This window comes from Chiloscyllium plagiosum, chromosome 4, assembly GCF_004010195.1.
Source record: "Chiloscyllium plagiosum isolate BGI_BamShark_2017 chromosome 4, ASM401019v2, whole genome shotgun sequence".
NCBI lineage: Eukaryota > Metazoa > Chordata > Chondrichthyes > Orectolobiformes > Hemiscylliidae > Chiloscyllium > Chiloscyllium plagiosum.
The window spans coordinates 16,568,470-16,583,336 of NC_057713.1; the positions used below are offsets into that span (position 1 = coordinate 16,568,470).

General features: G+C 38.6%; 1 pseudogene; it reads right to left on the reverse strand.

The window, feature by feature from the left end:
• Positions 1 to 14,867, reverse strand: part of LOC122548767 — a 52,461-nt pseudogene that overhangs the window by 34,006 nt on the left and 3,588 nt on the right.

Here is a 14,867-nt window from a genome sequence, read left to right on the forward strand (position 1 = left end):
GGTCACTGCCTGCCATTTTGAAATGGAGCCGTTTATCACTACTCTTTGTTTCCTGTCAGCCAACCAACTTTCAATCCAAGTTAGTACTTTGCCCCCAATACCATGCACCCTAATTTTGCTCACTAACCTCCTATGTGGGACTTTATCAAAAGCTTTCTGAAAGTCCAGGTACACTACATCTACTGGATCTCCCTCGTCCATCTTCAGAGTTACATCCTCAAAAAATTCCAGAAGATTAGTCAAGCATGATTTCCCCTTCATAAATCCATACTGACTCTGACCTATCCTGTTACTACTATCCAGATGTGTCGTAATTTCATCCTTTATAACAGACTCCAGAATCTTTCCTACCACTGAGGTCAGACTAACTGGTCTATAATTTCCTGCTTTCTCTCTCCCACCTTTCTTAAAAAGTGGTACAACATTAGCCACCCTCCAATCCGCAGGAACTGATCCCGAAGCTATTGAACTCTGGAAAATAATCACCAACGCATCCACGATTTCTTGAGCCACCTTCTTCAGTACCCTGGGATGTAGACCATCAGGCCCTGGGGACTTATCAACCTTCAGACCTGACAGTCTCTCCAACACCAATTCCTGGCAAATATAAATTCCCCTAAGTGCAGGTCCTTCAGCCACTGTTACCTCAGTGATTGCTTGTGTCTTCCCCAGTGAACACAGATCTGAAGTACCAATTCAATTCTTCTGCCATTTCTTTGTTCCCGTAATATATTTCCCTGTTTCTGTCTTCAAGGGCCCAATTTTAGTCTTAACCAGTTTTTTTGCCTTTCGCATACCTAAAAAAGCTTTTACTTTCCTCCTTTATGTTTTTAGCCAGTTTACCTTCGTACCTCATTTTTTCTCTGCGTATTTCCTTCTTAGTAATCCTCTTTTTTATCCTTTGTTTTTTAAATGTTGTAGGTTTTCTGCCTCTATCTCCCTTACAAGCAGCGAGTTCCAGATTCCCATCATTCTCTGAGTGGAAACAAAATCCTCGCAACTCCTCTCCCTCTTGTTTAAAACTTTTTTAAAAGCCTTTGCATGTGAAGTCTGACCAGTGGCTGAAGGTGGGGTGGGGCAGGCAATGAAATCTTGGAAATGTGGCCCCAAAGCCACACAAAAGGTAGATTGAAGATTCACTGAAATAAAATCAGGAACAATAAGTTATGGGAGCTCCCACTCAAATTGAAACAAAGTTTCCAGTTAGAATGAGCTGCATAGACTGGACATCCAATTGTCAGTTTTGCCTTCCCGACCTGCAACTAATCAAATCCTTGCTGTTTGTACATAGAAAGAGCAAGAGAGTTGGTGTGAATTTAATGAGCCAAATTATTTTCTTTCTGTAATTATTTTTTCGATAGATTCAGAGAAGAATGCCTGTATCAGTGCATTCCAATAATGTTCACTGCTGCAATTAATGGTTTTGAAGAACCACAATTATCATAAATAACTTAAATCCACCTAATGCAGTCAACCAGCAACCATATCTAAACCCTAGGGTTAACAATGACTTTTATCTTTCCACAAATTGGCAAAATTATATTAACTTGCTTTTGAACATAGCATTTTATTTTAATATAGTGTTTAGACCACATTCTAATATGTGAACCCAGCAATAGATCAGGTCATTTTAACAGTTTACCTCGATGGATTAAGTGTTGTCATATAAGCACTAGTCTCGACTTCGCAATTTCACTTAAACCTTGTAGCAGCTTTATTCTTGCTGCTCAGAAATACATCCTTTTAGTATCTGCAACTTGCCAGTCAGAACCAGCCTTCTTGAAAGAAAATGCAAACATAGGTACATCACATTTTAACACTCAGAGCTGCCAAGTCCTATATGTGGAACATAGCAGGTTCCTGTGTAAAAGTATTGACGTGTGCTCCAGTTTATAATTGATGTATGGATATAATTTGGGATTTTATTCTTCTCTAGCATCTAATCTCCGTATTAATTTTGAGTTGTGTGAGGCTGTTAAAATTGAACAATGCACTTCTACACTGAGGTGCGATGAATAATTAATAGCTGGGACCTGCCTCCTATTGTCTGCTAAAGTGAAGAACATTCTGTAGAAGGAAATAGCTAAGTGAGGATGAGCAAGTTGCCTCACTTTCAATGTCGTCTCAGACTTCACTGACTCCCACTGTGGTTTTAATTTGAATTGTGCAAACTGCTGTAGAGAAATTCAGGCAGCAGGAGAAGTAACGAATGAAGAAGTGGCATTTTGCTCTCTTAAAACTGATAGACCTAGGGAGAAACCACAGGGAGGTGGAATGTGTAATGAGGAAATGGTAGTGGGCAGGGAAAGGTAGTTGGGTTTACTGCATATGCAGCTTTAGAAGTTCATGAGCAACTGAAGGCACAGTTTTCCCTTTAGATCTCTCAGAAGGAAATTTTAATATACATGGCATTGTAAAGAAATATGAATAGAACAAAACTAGGAAATTATAGAAGGCTGGGAAAAGGGTGTGCTACAGAAGCAGGAACAGCAAAGAAGTACATGACCCTTCACACGCAAAATAAACAGAAATTCAGCACAATTATTTCAAGCCGTAAATAAACAAATTAAGTCAAGAGACTTTGATTGAAGTACCATACATAATAAGGAAGCTTTGGGTATGGAGGTTACATGGAGAAGTGGGAGGAGAAGTGTGTAGGGGCCAAGGATCTTTGTAATGAATAGTTTATGGCAATATCCTGGTAAAGGAAAACAGATTTTCAAAATAGCCAGCTCTTGCTTAAGATCTGTCTCAGGAAGCAACAGCCCTGCTTCCAGCCCAACCCTGTCTCTCCTGAGGCTTATACTAAGATGTGAATGTAAATTTAGATAGGAGATAGGGATATGTTGTAGGAAAAATGGTCAGACTTTGAATTCCTGACTCAAATGTAAAAATTCTAGCCATAAATTTCTAGTTGACTGACTAAGCGGTTGAAATAATCTTTCATAACTTGCACTCAAAACTCTTCTATAATTTTGAACACATAATAGCGTCCCTCTTAAATCCTCTGGTTCCGGTGAATCAAATAGTAGCTTTCTTTCAAGTCAATCATCATAATTACCTCTTCACATCTCCAGTATCATCCTAAGTATTTCAGAAAATGTTTTGCCACGAGTTCTCAGCAAGTAGCTGTACAGACACAAACACTAGCTGATACCCATAAGGCTGTGCAGCACTAGTTGAGCAAATTGCTAAGCCTTCATCAAGGGATCGCTTATCTCCAACCATACTGTCTGCTCAGAAAATGAACCAAATATTTCTTGTAGATTTCCACCAGGATTTTTCTCACAAATTGCTTGCTTGCAACAGTGAGCAGGAGATTTACCCTCCCATACAAATCATGAGTAGAAGTAGACCATTCAGCCCATCGAACCTGCTCCACCATTCAATAAGATCATGATATGCTTGTTCTGAATTCCACTTTCCCATCCATTCTTGATAATCTTAGATTCTTGTTAGTCAGGGGAAATCAATCTACCTTTACCGCAACGATATTCTGTGATCCTGCCTCCTCCAACTTCTGAGGCAGAGTTGCAAAGTCATATTTTCTATGAGAGAAAATAGTTTCCTCTGATCTCTGTCCTAAAGGGCTGAACCTGATTTTGTCCCCTAGTTCTGAAATTACCTATCCATGTACACCTTGTCAAGACCATTCAGGATCTTACACACTTCAATTAATTAACCCCTCACTCTTAAAAACAAGCCCTTTAGTATTAGGAGATCCAGTGCAATGCCATAACTATTTTGAATTGTATCATCTCATCATCAGTGTTCATGATGTTTGGATAAACCATCTATCTGTCCCTCTTCTCTTGTTTCTCCATTTGTCTTTCTCCTCCCTTCCATCCATCTATCACCTAAAACAGGACAGGTATTGAACCAATGTTGTCGGCCTCACTATGTATTAGAAACCAGCATCCAGTTAATTGAGCTTATCAATTCATGATCAACATACAACAAGCAAGCACAATTCTGAAATAGAAAATGGGCATCAGATTTTACAACAAGCAGGCATATTAGGGCTGGAATTTCATTATAATAAACACTAAAAGCTAATTTAAGTATTATTGCAATAATCCGTTTGCTCCTTATTTATTTAGCAGTGTAAAGATTATGAAAAATCATGCTAAGACTCACTAAACCCAATTTCTTGATCCCCCGATCCCATTAATTTTAACATAACTTAGTGATCAACGTTTAATATTTAACCTTTAACAAAGTTAAATATGATAGAGTTATTCACTGGGATAGAAAAAAATTCCTCATGATAATTGAAGTGCAACTAATAAACATTTCAGTTGCAGGTTCAGATTAATGCTTATTATAGTTATATAAACCAGTGGGAAACCTGACTGAATGAGAGATGGAGGTGGTGCAGTTACACCTTCCAATGCTGGGACATTGACATCCTTTGTTCATGGCACAATGAAAAAGACACTCTTGACATTAATATAAAACTAGCGTGCAACTTTACGGATGAAGTGCAGGTACCAGAGTCAGGTTTTAACATTTCACTGCCATGGGCATTGATGTGGAGCTTCAAAAGTCATTATGCCAAGTCTGTGCAGCTTGCACTGTGACTTTCTGAGCTACATTGTATTGTGACTTCTGGACTATCCTAATAATCAAACTTTGCCTCTGCCAACTCCGGGAAAGCCAAGCAATAATATCATAGCAGGAAATAGGTAGAAGAGTGAGATTGAGAGGCATATCATCCCTGATCGAATGGCAGAGCAGATTCGATGGACTAAATGGCTTAATTCTGCTCCTATGTCTTATGGTTTAATCTTTATAAGTCAGAAATTGAAATTATAGAAGACATAAGATTTGTTGCTATGAATTTATTAGAAATTAGAGTTGTCTAATGGTGTTGGGGCAGGTATAAAAGTTGGTGGACATCACTACATTAAAGCTGACTATTGATGCATTCTACTGTGTCTCCACCATATTTCAAAGGCTATGAAAAGGATGACATAGATGGACCGGTCTGTTGAGAGTTTCATACTTCTTAGTCAGTGGCATCTGTTGGAATTGTTAACAGTTAGGTAATGAGACTAATGCATTTCCTTTACTGTTGAGCTAAATGGTCTCTGGTCTGGTCAGTGTATTATAAATAACTTCAACACTGGAAATGTGAGAGGGCGGGATGAAAACATCAGTAGTGTCCTCAGTCTTCATTGTTTTCCAGTGATTCAGCTGTCACATACTGGGGTAGGATCGTATTTCTGTACTGCATTAACAAGGAAGTAAATTTGCTGAATTTTTTTATTTGCAAAAAAAATACTATATTCACAAAAATTATCTTCTGTACAAGCACAAGGTCCTAAAACAGTTCTGCACAGCCTTTGCAGAGGATAAATGCACATTATTTGCCAGTCCTCAGGATTTCCCTGCAGTTGCAAACAAAGGCATTTTCTACTCACACGGATATTACTTATGTATATTTTGAGGCAACGGGAGGTCTAATAACTGAACAGCCCTCTTTATACTTTGGCAGAGAGACCTTAGATGGTGGTTTCTTCAGTTTGATTAATGTACTCTGAATGTATATTAATAATTTTTCTACCCTCCCTACACTTCATGAACACTATGTTGGATGCAGTTGTGTTGCTCTCTGTTCAATTGATCAATCTGTTTGCATTTGCTGAATATTTTCATCTGTGGTTTGCAGCCTCCTGGGTATTGGAAATTGTGCCAATCTAATAAAGGTTATAACCCAGTAGTATGCAAATTAGGGGAGAAAACAGTTCCTTTAATTTACGGAAACTGACTTGCATTTTGAGTGCTACCACTTCCCTGAATAACAATTACTGCTTTATGATTTTTCAAGTTACTGATTAGACAGTTGGCTTCAGTGCAGAAATTTTGTGTTTATTAGGAATGAAGGTGCAATCTAAACTCCACATCCTCCACATCACTGGTAACAGTAAATTAAGAGTCTACCTCCTTTCAAATTTGACCATGCAATTATCTCATACGTAGAGACATACAGGTTCAGAACCAGAAAAAGGCCCTTTGATCCATTGAGTCTACACTGATCAAAAACAATCACTGAACTAATCTAGTCCCATTGTTCAACACTTTGCCCATAGCATTATATACCTTGGCATTGCACATACTCCTAAATACTCCTTAAACATTGAGTTTCAGTGAGTTCCAGATTCCCACCATTCTCTGGTTGAAAATAATTTCCTCACATCCCCACTAAACCTTCTGACCCTTACCTCAAATATATACCCCTGGTCATTCATCCCTCCATCAAAGGGGAAAGGTTTCTTCCTGTCTATTTTAATTTTATACATCTAAGTCAAGTCCCTTCTCGATCTCCTCTGTTCTAAGGTAAGAAACCCCAGTCTGTCCAATCTCTCTTCATAACTGAAACACTCTAACCCTAGCAACATCCTGGTAGATCTCCTCTGCACCTCTCTAATACTATCACATCCCGTATAATGTGGATTCCAGAACTGCACACAATACTCCAACTGCAGCTTAACCAATGTTTTATAAAGTTCCAGCATAATCTCCTGACTTTTAAACACTGCATCTCAGCTAATAAAATCAAGTATTCCATCTGCCTTCTTAACCTGTTTCACTATCTTTGATGCTTCCCAGGGTCCAGCTGTTCATCATGTATTGCCTTGATGATGAACTGGTACAAACAGGTATGACAATATATTACAACAAGAAGTACTGTTCAACTATATGTTTCTATCATCTCCACATTCAGATTTTGTTTTTATTTAGTTTATTTAGCAGGCAATATTAGATGTCATGGCCCCTTATAGGAATTCTACTAAAATGGGATTAACTCAGGCTTGTCACACTTCATCTTAATCCATTTGTCCTGGACTGATTCAACTTTGTGGTATGAATGTGACAACTATAGATGAGATGATTGCTCCGAGGAAGTCAGTTTTCTACAATCAAAGTGAACTGTGTAGAGATGTGGCAATATAAAACAATTAGTTACTGACAAGAGAATAATCAATAGTGTTTGGTAGAGTGCGTCTTCTGAGTTTGCACATATATGTCTGTGTTACGTGTGTGTCTGCATGTGTGTATGTGTGTAAATGTGCATGTGTATGTTTTTGTGTTTGCATGTGACTGTATGCATATGAATCTGTGCTTGTTTGTAGATTTTGATGTCTGTGTTTGTGCGTGTGCACATGTATCTGTGTGTGTATGTGTGTGTGTATACCTGTATGCCTATGTATGTGAGTCTGTATGTTTGTGTGTGCGTATCTATGTGTCTGTATATACGTTTGTGTGTATGTGACTGCAGCTGGGCTCAGCTTTGGAGGTGCTGCATTTTGGAAAGGCAAATCAGAGCAGTTAATGGTAAAGTTCTGGGGAGTGTTGCTGAACAAAGGGACCTTGGAGTGCAGGTTCAGGATAGTGAAGAAGGCATTTGGTATTTTTGCCTTTATTGGTCAGTGCATTGAGTATAGGAGTTGGGAAGTCATGTTGTACAGGACATTGGTCAGGCCACTTTTGGAATGCTGTACGCAATTCTGGTCTGCTTCCTATAGGGAAGATGTTGTTAAACTTGACAGGATTCAGAAAGGACTTACAAGGATGTTGCTTGTGTTGGAATGTTTGAACTATAGAGAGAGACTGAAAAGGCTGGGGCTGAGGGGTGACCTTGTAGACCTTGTAGAGGCTTATTAAATCTTGAGGGGCATGGATAAGGTGAATAGTCAAGGTGTTTTCCCGAGGACAGAGGAGTCCAAAATGAGATGGCATAGGTTTACATGAGAGGGAATGGATTTAACAGGGGCCAAAGGGGAAACTTTTTCTCACACAGTGCTGCATGTATGGAATGAGCTGCCAAAGGAAGTGGAAGAGGCTGGTACAAATACAGCATTTAAAATGCATCTGGATGGTTATGTGAATGGGAAAGATTTAGAGGGATATGGGCCAAATACTGGCAAAATGCGATGAAATTAATTTAGGATATCTGGTCGGCATGGATGAGTTGGACAGAAGGTTCTGTTTCCATGCTGTAACTTTCTTTGACTCTTGAAAGGATTCAGAAGCAACTTACAAGGATGTTGACAGGGTTGGAAGATTTGAGCTATAGGGAAAGGCTGAATAGGCTGGGGCTATTTTCCCTGGAGCATCACAGGCTGAGGGGTGACCTGATAGAGGTTTGTAAAATCATGAGGGGCACGGATAGGGTAAATAGCCAAGGTCTTTTCTCCAGTGTAGCAGAGTCCAAGACTAAAGGACATAGATGTAACTTGAGAGGGGAAAGATTTAAAAGGGACCTAAGGGACAACTTTTTCATGCAGAGGATGGCATGTGCAGGGAGTGGCCTGGCAGAGGATGTGGTGGAAGCTGGTACAATTACAACATTTAACAGGCATCTGAATAGGTATATGAATAGTAAGGGTTTGGAGGGACATGGGCCAAATGCTGGCAAATGGGACTTGATTAGTTTTGGATATCTGGTCGGCATGAACCAGTTGGATCATAGAGTCTGTTTCCGTGCTTTAGAGTTCTATGACTCTAATATGTTTGTGGATTGACTGTGACTACTGCAGTATTTTATAGGATGAGCTTTAGCTTTCCTGTTATTTTCTCCAGTAAAAACTTAAAAGGCTTAATTTTGTTAATGCTTAAAAACAAAATTATTGATAATAACAGACAATGCAAACACCTCATCTAGAGGAAGGCATTTCACTCATCATGTCTGCACCACCTCTTTAAACAGCTTTTCAGTTGTTCTCAATCCCCGGCTCATTCCCTTCACTTTGATTCCAATTCAACTACATTCCAGATCAGAACAGCTTGCTCCCTTTAATTTTTCTGTTCCTCATGTTGTGCCATTGCTTTCCAACCCTTCTGTCATGAAAAATACTTTCTTCTTTGTTCTTCTATCAAAGTCCTTCTAGCTTTTTAAACAGATCAATTCAATTTTCCTCTCAACTCTTTCCACTCTTCTGAGAACAAGTCCAGTGTCTCTAAAACTTCATATCACTGAGGTCTTTCCTCCCTGGCATCATTATATTAAATCTTCTTTGCTCCTCTAAACTGAGTATTGTTGGTAATAACATTATAATTGTAATATCATTGTAATCTTCTCTAAAAACAAGATACCCAACGCACAACTCACTGAGTAATAAGAGCCCCATGTAGCTAACCATCTTGATTCTTAAATGAACCTGTTTCTTGAGGTCTCTGTTTAAGCAAGGTGGTAAGGACAAGCCAGGGAACTATAGACCAGTGAGCCTGACATCGGCAATGGAAAAGTTGCTGGAGGGAGTGCTAAGGGACAGGATGTACATTTATTTGGAAAGGCAAGGACTGACTAAGTCAGTCAGCATGGCTTTGGGAAATCCTGTCTCACAAACTTGATTAAATTTTTTGAAGAAGTAACGAAGAGGATTGATGAGAGCAGAGCAGTGGACGTGATCTATATGGACTTCTGTAAGGCGTTCGACAAGGTTCCCCATGGGAGACAGGTTTGCAAGGAATACAGGGAGAACTAGCCATTTGGATACAGAACTGGCTCAAAGGTAGAAGACAGAGGGTGGTGGTGGAATGTTGTTTTTCAGACTGGAGGCCTGTGACCAGTGGAGTGCCAGAAGGATCGGTGCTGGGTCCATTACTTTTCATCATTTATGTAAATGATTTTGGTGTGAGCATGAGGTATAGTTAGAAAGTTTGCAAATGACACCATACTTGGAGGTGTAGTGGACAGCGAAGAAGGTTACCTCAGATTAAATGGGATCTTGATGGGCCAATGGGCTGAGAAGTGGCAGACAGAGTTTAATTCAGATAAATGTGAGATGCTGCGTTTTGGGAAAGCAAATCTTAGCAGGACTTATACACTTAATGGTAAGGTCCTAGGGAGTGTTGATGAACAAAGAGAACTTGGAGTGCAGGTTCATAGCTCCTTGAAAGTGGAGTTGAAGGTAGATAGGATGGTGAAGAAGGCGTTTGGTATGCTTTCATTTATTGGTCAGAGTATTGAGTACAGGAGTTGGGAGGTCATGTTGCGGCTGTACAGGACATTGGTTAGGCCACTTTTGGAATATTGCATGCAAATCTGGTCTCCTTCCTATCGGAAGGATGTTGTGAAACTTGAAAGGGTTCAGAAAAGATTTACAAGGATGTTGCCAGGGTTAGAGGATTTGAGCTATAGGGAGAGGTTGAATAGGCTGGGGCCTGTTTTTCCTGGAGCATCGGAGGCTGAGGGGTGACCTTGTAGAGGTTTATAAAATCATGAGGGGCATGGATAGGATGGATAGACAAAGTCTCTTCCTTGGGGTGGGGGAGTCCAGAACTAGAGGGTATAGGTTTAGGGTAAGAGGGGAAAGATATAAAAGAGACCTAAGGGGCAACTTTTTCACACAGAGGGTGGTATGTGGATGGAATGAATTTCCAGAGGAAGTGGTGGAGGCTAGTATGATTATAACATTTGAAAGGCATTTGGATGGGTATATGAATAGAAAGGGTTTGGAGGGATATGAGCCAGGTGCTGGCAGGTGGGGCTAGATTGGTCGGCATGGATGGGTTGGACTGAAGATCCTGTTTCCGTGCTGTACATCTCTATGACTCTATGAGATGAATGCAATGAGATGTGTGTGGGAATAAAGGTACAGATACAGGTTTGATAGAGGTCTAAGTGGGTCTTTTCCAGATCTCTCCCCATGTGTATCTTGAAAATTCTGTTACTTAAGTATGTTTCCATTAAATTCATAAACAGTGCCGTGTCTAACCTGAGATAAGACAGTTAGATACATCATCCTGAAGAATGAATTCTGTTCACAGATGTTGCCAAAATGTTTCTAGTCTTTTCTGGTTTTGTTCAAAATAAAAAAGCTGCTTTTTGATTTGATTGCAGCTTTGGAATACAATGCAGGTTTATCATTTATCATGGTCTTAACAAGGTATACTCTTACTTTATACCAGCTTTTTCAGTTCCCTCTCCATGCATTCACTTTTCCACTTTTAATTTAGTTCTATAAAACAAATAAATTGGAGCTGGGAGTGGAAGGTGAATGCGGAGAGGGCTAGGCTTTGTCTTAAACTATTATGTCACGAAAAACGGGGAAATCAATACTTATAATTAAGCCAAATAATCCCAAGGCTAGAACATTAAGATTGAAACTAATGATCTATGGTTTGTCTCTAACTGAGTGACTTGGTGAACTGCAAGAGTGAACTTTGGCTGATACATAGATATCATTTAAATCCTAAGGGTTTAGTTTGTGTTAATTTGTGTATGTATTTTGCTGACAGTGACAGTCATGGTGAATGTCAGCTGATAGTCAGCTCCTTTTGAATGAGAAATGCATTGTGGTGACAAGTTTCTTCAATTGTACCATATGAAGGAAAAGCATTTCTCTATGAAAGGCCTTTGTCTGCTATTTTAATAGACACACTGACTCATTTAAAAGAAATTGACTAGCACTTCTGTTAAAATGAAAGACAAACAAATTTCATGCAAATGTGTGAAAAGTACTCTAATACAAGAAAAGCCTAATTTCAAGCCAGTGTTCACCAAATGATTCTGGTGTAATCATTACAAGTTCATTGAACATTTATCCACAGTTGAAAAAACATGTTCAGTAATGTATTTAGTATAGTGGATTAAAATTCTCTATGTTATAGTGTACTGGTACCTTGATATGTAGTAAAAACAAATATTGGGATTAAGGTCTTCTCCATGGAAACATGGAAATCTGATCATTTTAGAAATATAGTTGCTGTCAGCAGAAAACACGAGAAGTCAAATTATGCTCAATATGTTGAAGTTTAGCATGGAAACAGAAACATCTGCCTTATGATTTGCAATATCTTACGAGAGTGGAAGAAATACCTTTTTTTAGTTATTCACAGAATGTGAGCATTACTGGCTTGGGAAAGTTGTTGCCCATCCCTAATTACCTCCAAGATGGAAATTAAGATAGGACTGTCTGGACATACTGCTGACTTGACAAATCGATGAAACAAATGGAATATGCTTTTAAAATTTGTCACTTTTGGTAATCTATGTAGATGATATTGTATCTCCATTTCTTTTTGACACTGCATAATAATGGTTTATCCTAACTAAACACCATTGGGGTTGGGCAGGGATCCAATGTCATTTCAATCTCAGCTGCACAAAAGGAGATAAGATTCGAGAGATCATGTCCTCATTGTTAACAATCTTAAGACAAATGTCAGTTCCTCTTATTGCATTACTGCATTGACAACCACTAGTTATGTGGTGTTTTTAACTGAATAAATACACTGTGAGGAGATTGGTGAACACTCTTTTTGACAGTTCAATCTATCAGGCTCATTAGAGGGGATTCCAGAAAAATTAATTCATAAGAGAACAGTAACCATCTGTTTGATGATCAAGTGTTTCTAAGGTTGAAAACAAGAACAATGTTGAAGTAGCCAGCATGTGGAAATATATCTGGAAATGAGCATCAGTATTCCTTTCTGCAGTTTTACATGGAATTGATGTGCTTCAAAATGACATTTTCTGTCTGCAATGACAGTCTAAAAATTGTCAACTTTGAAATCACAGAGATGGCACAACTACCTGCTATGGGACGATTTTCCACAGGTTTCCACTTCCTGAAGGCATGTATGAACCGATTTGAATTTATTATTCGTTGATATAATTGGAACCGATTTGAATTTATTATTCGTTGATATAATTGGAAAGAGCTCCTCAAGAGGCAGACAAAGACATAAATGGAAGATATCATATTTTAAGGAATTATCTTTAAAAAGGCACCTGAGATAACTTCAACTTGAATGCGTGTTTTATCCACTCCCTCAAATAATCAATGCTGACATGAAGCAGATGCTTCGCAGGGAGGAGTTTCACACTGACACTAGCTCAGAGTGTGTAATTTACAAGAGTCACTTTACTAAACTCATTAATCACGTAACAATAAACGGCACATAGAAACAATTGGAAATGGTAAGCAATGTTGAAACCTGTGCATGACAGAAGACAAGGAAGCTGTAGAAGAGAAAGGCAGCTGTAGCAAATGGATTAGTTCTATCAATTGAAAATTTAGATTGTAGTTCTTATTACCTACTTACAACCTACATTAAGAGAATATCAGTGAAAGACTGTTTAAGCACAATTAAACAAGAAGCTACAATCATTTCAAACAGCTATCAATCAAACTGTTTACCTTTATGGAAAAGTGGCACATCCAAGATTTTCTTTCCCAATTTGTCTTTTTCCAGAATCACTGCTTTGAGTTCAGTTATAATTAGGTCTGTGATCCTAATAACATCTCCTGCAGAGAAGGAGAAATTGTACAAGGATCCTGTAAGAAAACAAAATAATAAAAAATTATCTACGACTATAAAACAAATAACACTCTTTCATTTGTGTATTCATACTACATGCAATTTAATAAATTTGCTGGCCTAGTTTCATTTATTCTTTAAAGGGATGTGGGCATTGCTGCTAAGGCAAGTATTAGTCCAGCAGATTTATTTGGAAATGCTAGCTTTCAAAGTGTTACTTCTTCTACATCCGAAGAAGCAGCACTTCGAAAGCTAGTGCTTCCAAATAAACCTATGGATTATAACCTGGTGTTTGATTTTTAACTTTGCCCACTACAGTCCAACACTGGCTCCTCCAAATCAAGGCAAGTATTTGTGTCCACGAACTGATTTCAGAGAATGGTTGCAAGTGAACCACATTGCTGTGGGTCTGGAGTTACACAGATGTCAAACTAGGTAAGAATGGCAGATTTCTTTCCGTGATTATTGTTTTTACGACAAATGTATATAATTTCATGGTCACTGTAATGGAGTGCAACTTTGCATTCCAGATTTTTAAAATGAATTTCAATTCCATCAGCTGTGGAATATGAACCAGTGTCCCCTTTGGCCATGATGGCTTTGATTCTGTTTAGTTGTGGTTCATAGGCATTAGGCGCTCTCTGCTTCATTGAAAATTGTTCCCTTGTAAGGAAAATGATAGTCGGCAAGTTGTTAAGGCATCATGATAACTGAATCCTATGCTTATCTGATGGCCATGAAACATAATGTTCCATATGAATCACTGCATCACACAGTGCTACAGTATGCCATTTGGCCTATCATGACTGTGCCAGCTTGTTCAATTCATCCCTGACATTATGTTGTTTCACATTAGGTCTGCAATTTTCTCTGCAATTGACTTTGCTACATTCTTTGTGCATTACAGATCATAACAACTTGCTGTGTTAAAAAAATCCTCATCTGACTTCTTGCTGTTTTGCTAATTACCTTAAAACCTGCATTCTCTGGTTACTGACCCTTGTGTCAATAGAAACTATTTCTCTTTATATATTGCATCAGAGCCCTTTACAGAAAGGACAAATTTAGATTGCTATTTTTAAAATTCCCAGCTCATCAGAGCTGAGACAAGAGCTAACTAAGATCAGCTAACGTGGTACAAAGGGGATTGTATCAAGGACCTGTGGTTTGTGGGTTTAGGTGTAAAATCATTTCATTTTGCCTTTAACTATCAGTTATGGAATTGTAGAATTTGCAGCACACGAGGAGGCCATTCGACCCATTAAGTCTGCAATGGCTCTTGAAAGAGCTACCCAGCTAGTCTCCTTTGTAGAATCAAACCAGCTAGTCAGTGTTACGAGTTACCCATACAAGTAATAACTTCTATTCTAAAGTTATGATCTATCAGAGAGTGTCATTTTAGGAAAAACAATAATCTAATAATGAAGAATTATGGTCAAACTTGTCAATGAAAGTCCAAAATGGTCTTGATCCTGTTCCATGTACAGAGGTAGAGGAATACAAAAATAACTCAAATAGAAAGTCTAATGTCTATTTTAATGTACATCTCAATGTACAATATACACTTGTTGTGATTACTGTCATTATGGTCTTTG